This window comes from Phyllobates terribilis, unplaced genomic scaffold, assembly GCF_046119375.1.
Source record: "Phyllobates terribilis strain yellow unplaced genomic scaffold, ASM4611937v1 Scaffold_1__5_contigs__length_1240528914, whole genome shotgun sequence".
NCBI lineage: Eukaryota > Metazoa > Chordata > Amphibia > Anura > Dendrobatidae > Phyllobates > Phyllobates terribilis.
In genome coordinates this window covers 655157461-655173622 of record NW_027362761.1, presented here as the reverse complement: position 1 = coordinate 655173622, position 16162 = coordinate 655157461, and positions in this window count along the sequence as shown.

Sequence of the window (16162 nt, the reverse complement as noted above, 5' to 3'; positions counted from 1 at the left end):
AATGCCCCTTGGAAAAGACATGCAGGTCGCAGTAGCTTAACAAGATGGTTTAAATGCCCCTTGGAAGAGGCTTGCAGGTCGCAGTAGCTTAACAAGACGGTTTAAATGCCCCTTGGAAGAGAAGTGCAGGTCGCAGTAGCTTAACAAGAGAGTTTAAATGCCCCTTGGAAGAGACGTGCAGTTCGCAGTAGCTTAACAAGACGGTTTAAATGCCCCTTGGAAGAGACGTGCAGGTCGCAGTAGATTAACAAGATGGATTAAATGCCCCTTGGAAGAGCAGTGGAGGTCGCAGTAGCTTAACAAGACGGTTTAAGTGCACCTTGGAAGAGATGTGCATGTCGCAGTAGCTTAACAAGACGGTTTAAATGCCCCTTGGAAGAGACGTGCAGGTCGCAGTAGCTTAACAAGACGGTTTAAATGCCCCTTGGAAGAGACGTGCAGGTCGCAGTAGATTTAAAAGATGGATTAAATGCCCCTTGCAAGAGCAGTGGAGGTCGCAGTAGCTTAACAAGACGGTTTAAATGCCCCTTGGAAGAGACGTGCAGGTTGCAGTAGCTTAACAAGACGGTTTAAATGCCCCTTGCAAGAGACGTGCAGGTCGCAGTAGCTTAACCAGAGGGTTTAAATGCCCCTTGGAAGAGGCTTGCAGGTCGCAGTAGCTTAACAAGACAGTTTAATTGCACCTTGGAAGAGACGTGCAGCTCGCAGAAGCTTAACAAGACGGTTTAAATGCCCCTTGGAAGAGACATGCAGGTCGCAGTAGATTAACAAGAAGGATTAAATGCCCCTTGGAAGAGCAGTGGAGGTCGCAGTAGCTTAACAAGACGGTTTAAATGCCCCTTGGAAGAGATGTGCAGGTCGCAGTAGCTTAACAAGATGGTTTAAATGCCCCTTGGAAGAGACGTGCAGGTCGCAGTAGCTTAACAAGACGGTTTAAATGCCCCTTGGAAGAGACGTGCAGGTCGCAGTAGCTTAGCAAGACGGTTTAAATGCCCCTTGGTAGAGAGGTGCAGGTCACAGTAGCTTAACAAGACAGTTATAAATACCCCTTGGAAGAGACGTGCAGGTCGCAGTAGCCTAACAAGACCGCTTAAATGCCCATTGGAAGAGACGTGCAGGTCGCAGTAGCTTAACAAGACGGTTTATATGCCCCCTGGAAGAGACGTGCAGGTTGCATTAGCTTAACAAGACGGTTTAAATGCCCCTTGCAAGAGACGTGCAGGTCGCAGTAGCTTAACCAGAGGGTTTAAATGCCCCTTAGAAGAGGCTTGCAGGTCGCAGTAGCTTACCAAGACGGTTTAAATGCCCCTTGGAAGAGACGTGCAGGTCGCAGTAGCTTAACAAGATGGTTTAAATGCCCCTTGGAAGAGCGGTGGAGGTCGCAGTAGCTTAAAAAGACGGCTTAAATGCCCCTTGGAAAAGACGTGCAGGTCGCAGTAGCCTAACAAGACCGCTTAAATGCCCCTTGGAAGAGACGTGCAGGTCGCAGTAGCTTAACAAGACGGTTTAAATGCCCCTTGGAAGAGAAGTGCAGGTCGCAATAGCTTAACAAGAGAGTTTAAATGCCCCTTGGAAGAGACGTGCAGTTCGCAGCAGCTTAACAAGACGGTTTAAATGCCCCTTAGAAGAGGCTTGCAGGTCGCAGTAGCTTACCAAGACGGTTTAAATGCCCCTTGGAAGAGACGTGCAGGTCGCAGTAGCTTAACAAGATGGTTTAAATGCCCCTTGGAAGAGAGGTGGAGGTCGCAGTAGCTTAAAAAGACGGTTTAAATGCCCCTTGGAAAAGACATGCAGGTCGCAGTAGCTTAACAAGATGGTTTAAATGCCCCTTGGAAGAGGCTTGCAGGTCGCAGTAGCTTACCAAGACGGTTTAAATGCCCCTTGGAAGAGACGTGCAGGTCGCAGTAGCTTAACAAGATTGTTTAAATGCCCCTTGCAAGAGACGTGCAGGTCGCAGTAGCTTAACCAGAGGGTTTAAATGCCCCTTGGAAGAGGCTTGCAGGTCGCAGTAGCTTAACAAGACAGTTTAATTGCACCTTGGAAGAGACGTGCAGTTCGCAGTAGCTTAACAAGATGGTTTAAATGCCCCTTGGAAGAGACTTGCAGGTCGCAGTAGATTAACAAGATGGATTAAATGCCCCTTGGAAGAGCAGTGGAGGTCGCAGTAGCTTAACAAGACGGTTTAAATGCCCCTTGGAAGAGATGTGCAGGTCGCAGTAGCTTAACAAAATGGTTTAAATGCCCCTTGGAAGAGACGTGCAGGTCGCAGTAGCTTAACAAGACGGTTTAAATGCCCCTTGGAAGAGACGTGCAGGTCGCAGTAGCTTAGCAAGACGGTTTAAATGCCCCTTGGTAGAGAGGTGCATGTCGCAGTAGCTTAACAAGACTGTTTAAATACCCCTTGGAAGAGACGTGCAGGTCGCAGTAGCCTAACAAGATCGCTTAATTGCCCATTGGAAGAGACGTGCAGGTCGCAGTAGCTTAACAAGACGGTTTAAATGCCCCCTGGAAGAGACGTGCAGGTTGCAGTAGCTTAACAAGACGGTTTAAATGCCCCTTGCAAGAGACGTGCAGGTCGCAGTAGCTTAACCAGAGGGTTTAAATGCCCCTTAGAAGAGGCTTGCAGGTCGCCGTAGCTTACCAAGATGGTTTAAATGCCCCTTGGAAGAGACGTGCAGGTCGCAGTAGCTTAACAAGATGGTTTAAATGCCCCTTGGAAGAGCGGTGGAGGTCGCAGTAGCTTAAAAAGACTCTTTAAATGCCCCTTGGAAAAGACGTGCAGGTCGCAGTAGCCTAACAAGACCGCTTAAATGCCCCTTGGAAGAGACGTGCAGGTCGCAGTAGCTTAACAAGACGGTTTAAATGCCCCTTGGAAGAGAAGTGCAGGTCGCAATAGCTTAACAAGAGAGTTTAAATGCCCCTTGGAAGAGACGTGCAGTTCGCAGCAGCTTAACAAGACAGTTTAAATGCCCCTTAGAAGAGGCTTGCAGGTCGCAGTAGCTTACTAAGTCGGTTTAAATGCCCCTTGGAAGAGACGTGCAGGTCGCAGTAGCTTAACAAGATGGTTTAAATGCCCCTTGGAAGAGAGGTGGAGGTCGCAGTAGCTTAAAAAGACGGTTTAAATGCCCCTTGGAAAAGACATGCAGGTCGCAGTAGCTTAACAAGATGGTTTAAATGCCCCTTGGAAGAGGCTTGCAGGTCGCAGTAGCTTAACAAGACGGTTTAAATGCCCCTTGGAAGAGAAGTGCAGGTCGCAGTAGCTTAACAAGAGATTTTAAATGCCCCTCGGAAGAGACGTGCAGTTCGCAGTAGCTTAACAAGACGGTTTAAATGCCCCTTGGAAGAGACGTGCAGGTCGCAGTAGATTAACAAGATGGATTAAATGCCCCTTGCAAGAGCAGTGGAGGTCGCAGTAGCTTAACAAGACGGTTTAAATGCCCCTTGGAAGAGATGTGCATGTCGCAGTAGCTTAACAAGACGGTTTAAATGCCCCTTGGAAGAGACGTGCAGGTCGCAGTAGCTTAACAAGACGGTTTAAATGCCCCTTGGAAGAGACGTGCAGGTCGCAGTAGATTAACAAGATGGATTAAATGCCCCTTGGAAGAGCAGTGGAGGTCGCAGTAGCTTAACAAGACGGTTTAAATGCCCCTTGGAAGAGACGTGCAGGTTGCAGTAGCTTAACAAGACGGTTTAAATGCCCCTTGCAAGAGACGTGCAGGTCGCAGTAGCTTAACCAGAGGGTTTAAATGCCCCTTGGAAGAGGCTTGCAGGTCGCAGTAGCTTACCAAGACGGTTTAAATGCCCCTTGGAAGAGACGTGCAGGTCGCAGTAGCTTAACAAGATGGTTTAAATGCCCCTTGGAAGAGCGGTGGAGGTCGCAGTAGCTTAAAAAAACGGTTTAAATGCCCCTTGGAAAAGACATGCAGGTCGCAGTAGATTAACAAGATGGTTTAAATGCCCCTTGGAAGAGGCTTGCAGGTCGCAGTAGCTTAACAAGACGGTTTAAATGCCCCTTGGAAGAGATGTGCAGGTCGCAGTAGATTAATAAGATGGATTAAATGCCCCTTGGAAGAGCAGTGGAGGTCGCAGTAGCTTAACAAGACGGTTTAAATGCCCCTTAGAAGAGGCTTGCAGGTCGCAGTAGCTTACCAAGACGGTTTAAATGTCCCTTGGAAGAGAAGTGCAGGTCGCAGTAGCTTAACAAGATGGTTTAAATGCCCCTTGGAAGAGAGGTGGAGGTCGCAGTAGCTTAAAAAGACGGTTTAAATGCCCCTTGGAAAAGACATGCAGGTCGCAGTAGCTTAACAAGATGGTTTAAATGCACCTTGGAAGAGGCTTGCAGGTCGCAGTAGCTTAACAAGATGGTTTAAATGCCCCTTGGAAGAGAAGTGCAGGTCGCAGTAGCTTAACAAGAGAGTTTAAATGCCCCTTGGAAGAGACGTGCAGTTCGCAGTAGCTTAACAAGACGGTTTAAATGCCCCTTGGAAGAGATGTGCATGTCTCAGTAGCTTAACAAGACGGTTTAAATGCCCCTTGGAAGAGACGTGCAGGTCGCAGTAGCTTAACAAGACGGTTTAAATGACCCTTGGAAAAGACGTGCTGGTCTCAGTAGATTAACAAGATGGATTAAATGCCCCTTGGAAGAGCAGTGGAGGTCGCAGTAGCTTAACAAGACGGTTTAAATGCCCCTTGGAAGAGACGTGCAGGTTGCAGTAGCATAACAAGACGGTTTAAATGCCCCTTGCAAGAGACGTGCAGGTGGCAGTAGCTTAACCAGAGGGTTTAAATGCCCCTTGGAAGAGGCTTGCAGGTCGCAGTAGCTTACCAAGACGGTTTAAATGCCCCTTGGAAGAGACGTGCAGGTCGCAGTATCTTAACAAGATGGTTTAAATGCCCCTTGGAAGAGCGGTGGAGGTCGCAGTAGCATAAAAAGACGGTTTAAATGCCCCTTGGAAAAGACATGCAGGTCGCAGTAGCTTAACAAGATGGTTTAAATGCCCCTTGGAAGAGGCTTGCAGGTCGCAGTAGCTTAACAAGACGGTTTAAATGCCCCTTGGAAGAGATGTGCAGGTCGCAGTAGATTAATAAAATGGATTAAATGCCCCTTGGAAGAGCAGTGGAGGTCGCAGTAGCTTAACAAGACGGTTTAAATGCCCCTTGGAAGAGATGTGCAGGTCGCAGTAGCTTAACAAGACGGTTTAAATGCCCCTTGGAAGAGGCTTGCAGGTCGCAGTAGCTTAACAAGACGGTTTAAATGCCCCTTGGAAGAGATGTGCAGGTCGCAGTAGATTAATAAAATGGATTAAATGCCCCTTGGAAGAGCAGTGGAGGTCGCAGTAGCTTAACAAGACGGTTTAAATGCCCCTTGGAAGAGATGTGCAGGTCGCAGTAGCTTAACAAGACGGTTTAAATGCCCCTTGGAAGAGACGTGCAGGTCGCAGTAGCTTAACAAGACGGTTTAAATGCCCTTTGGAAGAGATGTGCATGTCTCAGTAGCTTAACAAGACGGTTTAAATGCCCCTTGGAAGAGACGTGCAGGTCGCAGTAGCTTAACAAGACGGTTTAAATGACCCTTGGAAAAGACGTGCTGGTCGCAGTAGATTAAGAAGATGGATTAAATGCCCCTTGGAAGAGCAGTGGAGGTCGCAGTAGCTTAACAAGACGGTTTAAATGCCCCTTGGAAGAGACGTGCAGGTTGCAGTAGCATAACAAGACGGTTTAAATGCCCCTTGCAAGAGACGTGCAGGTGGCAGTAGCTTAACAAGATGGTTTAAATGCCCCTTGGAAGAGCGGTGGAGGTCGCAGTAGCTTAAAAAGACGGTTTAAATGCCCCTTGGAAAAGACATGCAGGTCGCAGTAGCTTAACAAGATGGTTTAAATGCCCCTTGGAAGAGGCTTGCAGGTCGCAGTAGCTTAACAAGACGGTTTAAATTCCCCTTGGAAGAGATGTGCAGGTCGCAGTAGATTAATAAAATGGATTAAATGCCCCTTGGAAGAGCAGTGGAGGTCGCAGTAGCTTAACAAGACGGTTTAAATGCCCCTTGGAAGAGATGTGCAGGTCGCAGTAGCTTAACAAGACGGTTTAAATGCCCCTTGGAAGAGACGTGCAGGTCGCAGTAGCTTAACAAGACGATTTAAATGCCCCTTGGAAGAGAGGTGGAGGTCGAAGTAGCTTAACAAGACAGTTTAAATGCCCCTTGGAAGAGACGTGCTGGTCGCAGTAGCTTAACAAGATGGTTTAAATGCCCCTTGAAAGAGACGTGCAGGTCGCAGTAGCTTAACAAGACGGTTTAAATGCCCCTTGGAAGAGACGTGCAGGTCGCAGTAGCATAACAAGACGGTTTAAATGCCGCTTGCAAGAGATATGCAGGTCGTAGTAGCTTAACAAGAGGGTTTAAATGCCCCTTAGAAGAGGCTTGCAGGTCGCAGTAGCTTAGCATGATGGTTTAAATGCCCCTTGGAAGAGACGTGCAGGTCGCAGTAGCTTAGCAAGATGGTTTAAATGCCCATTGGAAGAGCGGTGGAGGTCACAGTAGCTTAACAAGACGGTTTAAATGTCCCTTGGAAAAGTCATGCAGGTCGCAGTAGCTTAAAAAAATGGTATAAATGCCCCTTGGAAGAGATGTGCAGGTCGCAGTAGCTTAACAAGACGGTTTAAATGCCCCTTGGAAGAGACGTGCAGGTCGCAGTAGCTTAACAAGACGGTTTAAATGCCCCTTGGAAGAGCGGTGGAGGTCGCAGTAGCTTAACAAGACGGTTTAAATGCCCCTTGGAAGAGACGTGCAGGTCGCAGTAGCTTAACAAGACGGTTTAAATGACCCTTGGAAAAGACGTGCTGGTCGCAGTAGATTAACAAGATGGATTAAATGCCCCTTGGAAGAGCAGTGGAGGTCGCAGTAGCTTAACAAGACGGTTTAAATGCCCCTTGGAAGAGACGTGCAGGTTGCAGTAGCATAACAAGACGGTTTAAATGCCCCTTGCAAGAGACGTGCAGGTGGCAGTAGCTTAACCAGAGGGTTTAAATGCCCCTTGGAAGAGGCTTGCAGGTCGCAGTAGCTTACCAAGACGGTTTAAATGCCCCTTGGAAGAGACGTGCAGGTCGCAGTAGCTTAACAAGATGGTTTAAATGCCCCTTGGAAGAGCGGTGGAGGTCGCAGTAGCTTAAAAAGACGGTTTAAATGCCCCTTGGAAAAGACATGCAGGTCGCAGTAGCTTAACAAGATGGTTTAAATGCCCCTTGGAAGAGGCTTGCAGGTCGCAGTAGCTTAACAAGACGGTTTAAATGCCCCTTGGAAGAGATGTGCAGGTCGCAGTAGCTTAACAAGACGGTTTAAATGCCCCTTGGAAGAGGCTTGCAGGTCGCAGTAGCTTAACAAGACGGTTTAAATGCCCCTTGGAAGAGATGTGCAGGTCGCAGTAGATTAATAAAATGGATTAAATGCCCCTTGGAAGAGCAGTGGAGGTCGCAGTAGCTTAACAAGACGGTTTAAATGCCCCTTGGAAGAGATGTGCAGGTCGCAGTAGCTTAACAAGACGGTTTAAATGCCCCTTGGAAGAGACGTGCAGGTCGCAGTAGCTTAACAAGACGGTTTAAATGCCCCTTGGAAGAGATGTGCATGTCTCAGTAGCTTAACAAGACGGTTTAAATGCCCCTTGGAAGAGACGTGCAGGTCGCAGTAGCTTAACAAGACGGTTTAAATGACCCTTGGAAAAGACGTGCTGGTCGCAGTAGTTTAACAAGATGGATTAAATGTCCCTTGGAAGAGCAGTGGAGGTCGCAGTAGCTTAACAAGACGGTTTAAATGCCCCTTGGAAGAGACGTGCAGGTTGCAGTAGCATAACAAGACGGTTTAAATGCCCCTTGCAAGAGACGTGCAGGTCGCAGTAGCTTAACCAGAGGGTTTAAATGCCCCTTGGAAGAGGCTTGCAGGTCGCAGTAGCTTACCAAGACAGTTTAAATGCCCCTTGGAAGAGACGTGCAGGTCGCAGTAGCTTAACAAGATGGTTTAAATGCCCCTTGGAAGAGCGGTGGAGGTCGCAGTAGCTTAAAAAGACGGTTTAAATGCCCCTTGGAAAAGACATGCAGGTCGCAGTAGCTTAACAAGATGGTTTAAATGCCCCTTGGAAGAGGCTTGCAGGTCGCAGTAGCTTAACAAGACGGTTTAAATGCCCCTTGGAAGAGATGTGCAGGTCGCAGTAGATTAATAAAATGGATTAAATGCCCCTTGGAAGAGCAGTGGAGGTCGCAGTAGCTTAACAAGAAGGTTTAAATGCCCCTTGGAAGAGATGTGCAGGTCGCAGTAGCTTAACAAGACGGTTTAAATGCCCCTTGGAAGAGACGTGCAGGTCGCAGTAGCTTAACAAGACGATTTAAATGCCCCTTGGAAGAGAGGTGGAGGTCGAAGTAGCTTAACAAGACAGTGTAAATGCCCCTTGGAAGAGACGTGCTGGTCGCAGTAGCTTAACAAGATGGTTTAAATGCCCCTTGAAAGAGACGTGCAGGTCGCAGTAGCTTAACAAGACGGTTTAAATGCCCCTTGGAAGAGACGTGCAGGTCGCAGTAGCATAACAAGACGGTTTAAATGCCGCTTGCAAGAGACATGCAGGTCGTAGTATCTTAACAAGAGGGTTTAAATGCCCCTTAGAAGAGGCTTGCAGGTCGCAGTAGCTTAGCATGATGGTTTAAATGCCCCTTGGAAGAGACGTGCAGGTCGCAGTAGCTTAGCAAGATGGTTTAAATGCCCATTGGAAGAGCGGTGGAGGTCACAGTAGCTTAACAAGACGGTTTAAATGTCCCTTGGAAAAGTCATGCAGGTCGCAGTAGCTTAAAAAAATGGTATAAATGCCCCTTGGAAGAGATGTGCAGGTCGCAGTAGCTTAACAAGACGGTTTAAATGCCCCTTGGAAGAGACGTGCAGGTCGCAGTAGCTTAACAAGACGGTTTAAATGCCCCTTGGAAGAGCGGTGGAGGTTGCAGTAGCTTAACAAGACGGTTTAAATGCCCCTTGGAAGAGACATACAGGTCGCAGCAGCTTAACAAGATGGTTTAAATGCCCATTGGAAGAGACGTACAGGTCGCAGTAGCTTAACAAGATGGTTTAAATGCCCCTTGGAAAAGACGTGCAGGTCGCAGTAGCTTAACAAGACGGTTTAAATGCCCCTTGGAAGAGACGTACAGGTCGCAGTAGCTTAACAAGACAGTTTAAATGCCCCTTGGAAGAGACGTGCAGGTCGCAGTAGCTTAACATGGCGGATTAAATTCCTCTTGGAAGAGCTGTGGAGGTCGCAGTAGCTTAACAAGACGGTTTAAATGCCCATTGGTAGAGACGTGCAGGTCACAGTAGCTTAACAAGACGGTTAAAATGCCCTTTGGAAGAGCGGTGAAGGTCGCAGTAGCTTAACAAGACGGTTTAAATGCCCCTTGGAAGAGATGTGGATGTCGCAATAGCATAACAAGGCGGTTTAAATACCCCTTGGAAGAGACGAGCAGGTAGCAGTAGCTTAAAAAGACGGTTTAAATGCCCCTTGGAAGAGACGTGCAGGTTGCAGTAGCTTAACAAGACGGTTTAAATGCCCCTTGGAAGAGAGGTGGAGGTCGCAGTAGCTTAACAAGACAGTTTAAATGCCCCTTGGAAGAGACGTGCAGGTTGCAGTAGCTTAACAAGACGGTTTAAATGCCCCTTGCAAGAGACGTGCAGGTCGCAGTAGCTTAACCAGAGGGTTTAAATGCCCCTTCGAAGAGGCTTGCAGGTCGCAGTAGCTTACCAAGACGGTTTAAATGCCCCTTGGAAGAGACGTGCAGGTCGCAGTAGCTTAACAAGATGGTTTAAATGCCCCTTGGAAGAGCGGTGGAGGTCGCAGTAGCTTAAAAAGACGGTTTAAATGTCCCTTGGAAAAGACATGCAGGTCGCAGTAGCTTAACAAGATGGTTTAAATGCCCCTTGGAAGAGGCTTGCAGGTCGCAGTAGCTTAACAAGACGGTTTAAATGCCCCTTGGAAGACATGTGCAGGTCGCAGTGGATTAATAAGATGGATTAAATGCCCCTTGGAAGAGCAGTGGAGGTCGCAGTAGCTTAACAAGACGGTTTAAATGCCCCTTAGAAGAGGCTTGCAGGTCGCAGTAGCTTACCAAGACGGTTTAAATGCCCCTTGGAAGAGACATGCAGGTCGCAGTAGCTTAACAAGATGGTTTAAATGCCCCTTGGAAGAGAGGTGGAGGTCGCAGTAGCTTAAAAAGACGGTTTAAATGCCCCTTGGAAAAGACATGCAGGTCGCAGTAGCTTAACAAGATGGTTTAAATGCACCTTGGAAGAGGCTTGCAGGTCGCAGTAGCTTAACAAGATGGTTTAAATGCCCCTTGGAAGAGAAGTGCAGGTCGCAGTAGCTTAACAAGAGAGTTTAAATGCCCCTTGGAAGAGAGGTGCAGTTCGCAGTAGCTTAACAAGACGGTTTAAATGCCCCTTGGAAGAGACGTGCAGGTCGCAGTAGATTAACAAGATGGATTAAATGCCCCTTGGAAGAGCAGTGGAGGTCGCAGTAGCTTAACAAGACGGTTTAAATGCCCCTTGGAAGAGATGTGCATGTCTCAGTAGCTTAACAAGACGGTTTAAATGCCCCTTGGAAGAGACGTGCAGGTCGCAGTAGCTTAACAAGACTGTTTAAATGACCCTTGGAAAAGACGTGCAGGTCGCAGTAGATTAACAAGATGGATTAAATGCCCCTTGGAAGAGCAGTGGAGGTCGCAGTAGCTTAACAAGACGGTTTAAATGCCCCTTGGAAGAGACGTGCAGGTTGCAGTAGCATAACAAGACGGTTTAAATGCCCCTTGCAAGAGACGTGCAGGTCGCAGTAGCTTAACCAGAGGGTTTAAATGCCCCTTGGAAGAGGCTTGCAGGTCGCAGTAGCTTACCAAGACGGTTTAAATGCCCCTTGGAAGAGACGTGCAGGTCGCAGTAGCTTAACAAGATGGTTTAAATGCCCCTTGGAAGAGCGGTGGAGGTCGCAGTAGCTTAAAAAGATGGTTTAAATGCCCCTTGGAAAAGACATGCAGGTCGCAGTAGCTTAAAAAGACGGTTTAAATGCCCCTTGGAAAAGACATGCAGGTCGCAGTAGCTTAACAAGATGGTTTAAATGCCCCTTGGAAGAGGCTTGCAGGTCGCAGTAGCTTAACAAGACGGTTTAAATGCCCCTTGGAAGAGATGTGCAGGTCGCAGTAGGTTAATAAAATGGATTAAATGCCCCTTGGAAGAGCAGTGGAGGTCGCAGTAGCATAACAAGACGGTTTAAATGCCGCTTGCAAGAGACATGCAGGTCGTAGTAGCTTAACAAGAGGGTTTAAATGCCCCTTAGAAGAGGCTTGCAGGTCGCAGTAGCTTAGCATGATGGTTTAAATGCCCCTTGGAAGAGACGTGCAGGTCGCAGTAGCTTAGCAAGATGGTTTAAATGCCCATTGGAAGAGCGGTGGAGGTCACAGTAGCTTAACAAGGCGGTTTAAATGTCCCTTGGAAGAGATGTGCAGGTCGCAGTAGCTTAACAAGACGGTTTAAATGCCCCTTGGAAGAGACGTGCAGGTCGCAGTAGCTTAACAAGACGGTTTAAATGCCCCTTGGAAGAGCAGTGGAGGTCGCAGTAGCTTAACAAGACGGTTTAAATGCCCCTTGGTAGAGACGTGCAGGTCACAGTAGCTTAACAAGACGGTTAAAATGCACTTTGGAAGAGCGGTGAAGGTCGCAGTAGCTTAACAAGACGGTTTAAATGCCCCTTGGAAGAGATGTGGATGTCGCAATAGAATAACAAGGCGGTTTAAATACCCCTTGAAAGAGACGTGCAGGTCGCAGTAGCTTAAAAAGACGGTTTAAATGCCCCTTGGAAGAGACGTGCAGGTCGCAGTAGCTTAACAAGACGGTTTAAATGCCCCTTGGAAGAGAGGTGGAGGTCGCAGTAGCTTAACAAGACAGTTTAAATGCCCCTTGGAAGAGACGTGCAGGTCGCAGTAGCTTAACAAAACGGTTTAAATGCCCCTTGGAAGAGAGGTGGAGGTCGCAGTAGCTTAACAAGACAGTTTAAATGCCCCTCTGAAGAGACGTGCAGTTCGCAGTAGCTTAACAAGACGGTTTAAATGCCCCTTGAAAGAGACGTGCAGGTCGCAGTAGCTTAACAAGACGGTTTACATGCCCCTTGGAAGAGACGTGCAGGTCGCAGTAGCTTAACAAGAAGGTTTTAATGCCCCTTGCAAGAGACGTGCAGGTAGCAGTAGCTTAACAAGGCGGTTTAAATGCTCCAAGGAAGAGACGAGCAGGTCGCAGTAGCTTAACAAGATGGTTTAAATGCCCATTGAAAGAGCGGTGGAGGTCACAGTAGCTTAGCAAGACGGTTTAAATGCCCCTTGGAAAAGACATGCAGGTCACAGTAGCTTAACAAGACGGTTTAAATGCCCCTTGGAAAAGACATGCAGGTCACAGTAGCTTAACAAGATGGTTTAAATGCCCCTTGGCAAAGACATGCAGGTTGCAGTAGCTTAACAAGATGGTTTAAATGCCCCTTGGAAGAGATGTGCAGGTCACAGTAGCTTAACAAGACGGTTTAAATGCCCCTTGGAAGAGGCTTGCAGGTCGCAGTAGCTTACCAAGACGGTTTAAATGCCCTTTGGAAGAGACGTGCAGGTGACAGTAGCTTAACAAGACCCTTTAAATGCCCCTTGGAAGAGCGGTGGATGTCGCAGTAGCTTAACAAGACGGTTTAAATGCCCCTTGGAAGAGAGGTGGAGGTCGCAGTAGCTTAACAAGACCGTTTAAATGCCCCTTGGAAGAGCGGTTGAGGTCGCAGTAGCTTAACAAGACGGTTTAAATGCCCCTTGGAAGAGATGTGCATCTCGCAGTAGTTTAACAAGACGGTTTAAATGCCCCTTGGAAGAGACGTGCAGGTCACAGTAGCTTAACAAGACGGTTTAATTGCCCCTTGGAAGAGACGTACAGGTCGCAGTAGCTTAACAAGATGGTTTAAATGCCCCTTGGAAGAGAAGTGCAGGTCACAGTAGCTTAACAAGACGGATTAAATGCCCCTTGGAAGAGACGTGCAGGTCGCAGTAGCTTAACAAGACAGTTTAAATGCCCATTGGAAGAGACGTGCAGTTCGCAGTAGCTTAACAAGACGGTTTAAATGACCCTTGGAAGAGACGTGCAGGTCGCAGTAGCTTAACAAGACGACTTTAATGCCCCTTGGAAGAGCAGTGGAGGTCACAGTAGATTAACAAGACGGTTTAAATGCCCCTTGGTAGAGACGTGCAGGTCACAGTAGCTTAACAAGACGCTTAAAATGCCCTTTGGAAGAGCAGTGAAGGTCGCAGTAGCTTAACAAGACGGTTTAAATGCCCCTTGGAAGAGACGTGCAGGTCGCAGTAGGTATACAAGACGGTTTAAATGCCCCTTGGAAGAGACGTGCAGGTCGCAGTAGCTTAACAAGACGGTTTAAATGCCCCTTGGAAGAGACGTCCAGGTCGCAGTAGCTTAACAAGACGGTTTAAATGCCCCTTGGAAGAGACGTGCAGGTCGCAGTAGCTTAACAAGACGATTTAAATGCCCCTTGGAAGAGACGTGCAGGTCGCAGTAGCTTAACAAGACGGTTTAAATGCCCCTTGGAAGAGAGGTGGAGGTCGCAGTAGCTTAACAAGACAGTTTAAATGCCCCTTGGAAGAGACGTGCTGGTCGCAGTAGCTTAACAAGATGGTTTAAATGCCCCTTGAAAGAGACGTGCAGGTCGCAGTAGCTTAACAAGACGGTTTAAATGCCCCTTGGAAGAGACGTGCAGGTCGCAGTAGCATAACAAGACGGTTTAAATGCCGCTTGCAAGAGATATGCAGGTCGTAGTAGCTTAACAAGAGGGTTTAAATGCCCCTTAGAAGAGGCTTGCAGGTCGCAGTAGCTTAGCATGATGGTTTAAATGCCCCTTGGAAGAGACGTGCAGGTCGCAGTAGCTTAGCAAGATGGTTTAAATGCCCATTGGAAGAGCGGTGGAGGTCACAGTAGCTTAACAAGACGGTTTAAATGTCCCTTGGAAAAGTCATGCAGGTCGCAGTAGCTTAAAAAAATGGTATAAATGCCCCTTGGAAGAGATGTGCAGGTCGCAGTAGCTTAACAAGACGGTTTAAATGCCCCTTGGAAGAGACGTGCAGGTCGCAGTAGCTTAACAAGACGGTTTAAATGCCCCTTGGAAGAGCGGTGGAGGTCGCAGTAGCTTAACAAGACGGTTTAAATGCCCCTTGGAAGAGACGTGCAGGTCGCAGTAGCTTAACAAGACGGTTTAAATGACCCTTGGAAAAGACGTGCTGGTCGCAGTAGATTAACAAGATGGATTAAATGCCCCTTGGAAGAGCAGTGGAGGTCGCAGTAGCTTAACAAGACGGTTTAAATGCCCCTTGGAAGAGACGTGCAGGTTGCAGTAGCATAACAAGACGGTTTAAATGCCCCTTGCAAGAGACGTGCAGGTGGCAGTAGCTTAACCAGAGGGTTTAAATGCCCCTTGGAAGAGGCTTGCAGGTCGCAGTGGCTTACCAAGACGGTTTAAATGCCCCTTGGAAGAGACGTGCAGGTCGCAGTAGCTTAACAAGATGGTTTAAATGCCCCTTGGAAGAGCGGTGGAGGTCGCAGTAGCTTAAAAAGACGGTTTAAATGCCCCTTGGAAAAGACATGCAGGTCGCAGTAGCTTAACAAGATGGTTTAAATGCCCCTTGGAAGAGGCTTGCAGGTCGCAGTAGCTTAACAAGACGGTTTAAATGCCCCTTGGAAGAGATGTGCAGGTCGCAGTAGCTTAACAAGACGGTTTAAATGCCCCTTGGAAGAGGCTTGCAGGTCGCAGTAGCTTAACAAGACGGTTTAAATGCCCCTTGGAAGAGATGTGCAGGTCGCAGTAGATTAATAAAATGGATTAAATGCCCCTTGGAAGAGCAGTGGAGGTCGCAGTAGCTTAACAAGACGGTTTAAATGCCCCTTGGAAGAGATGTGCAGGTCGCAGTAGCTTAACAAGACGGTTTAAATGCCCCTTGGAAGAGACGTGCAGGTCGCAGTAGCTTAACAAGACGGTTTAAATGCCCCTTGGAAGAGATGTGCATGTCTCAGTAGCTTAACAAGACGGTTTAAATGCCCCTTGGAAGAGACGTGCAGGTCGCAGTAGCTTAACAAGACGGTTTAAATGACCCTTGGAAAAGACGTGCTGGTCGCAGTAGTTTAACAAGATGGATTAAATGTCCCTTGGAAGAGCAGTGGAGGTCGCAGTAGCTTAACAAGACGGTTTAAATGCCCCTTGGAAGAGACGTGCAGGTTGCAGTAGCATAACAAGACGGTTTAAATGCCCCTTGCAAGAGACGTGCAGGTCGCAGTAGCTTAACCAGAGGGTTTAAATGCCCCTTGGAAGAGGCTTGCAGGTCGCAGTAGCTTACCAAGACAGTTTAAATGCCCCTTGGAAGAGACGTGCAGGTCGCAGTAGCTTAACAAGATGGTTTAAATGCCCCTTGGAAGAGCGGTGGAGGTCGCAGTAGCTTAAAAAGACGGTTTAAATGCCCCTTGGAAAAGACATGCAGGTCGCAGTAGCTTAACAAGATGGTTTAAATGCCCCTTGGAAGAGGCTTGCAGGTCGCAGTAGCTTAACAAGACGGTTTAAATGCCCCTTGGAAGAGATGTGCAGGTCGCAGTAGATTAATAAAATGGATTAAATGCCCCTTGGAAGAGCAGTGGAGGTCGCAGTAGCTTAACAAGAAGGTTTAAATGCCCCTTGGAAGAGATGTGCAGGTCGCAGTAGCTTAACAAGACGGTTTAAATGCCCCTTGGAAGAGACGTGCAGGTCGCAGTAGCTTAACAAGACGATTTAAATGCCCCTTGGAAGAGAGGTGGAGGTCGAAGTAGCTTAACAAGACAGTGTAAATGCCCCTTGGAAGAGACGTGCTGGTCGCAGTAGCTTAACAAGATGGTTTAAATGCCCCTTGAAAGAGACGTGCAGGTCGCAGTAGCTTAACAAGACGGTTTAAATGCCCCTTGGAAGAGACGTGCAGGTCGCAGTAGCATAACAAGACGGTTTAAATGCCGCTTGCAAGAGACATGCAGGTCGTAGTATCTTAACAAGAGGGTTTAAATGCCCCTTAGAAGAGGCTTGCAGGTCGCAGTAGCTTAGC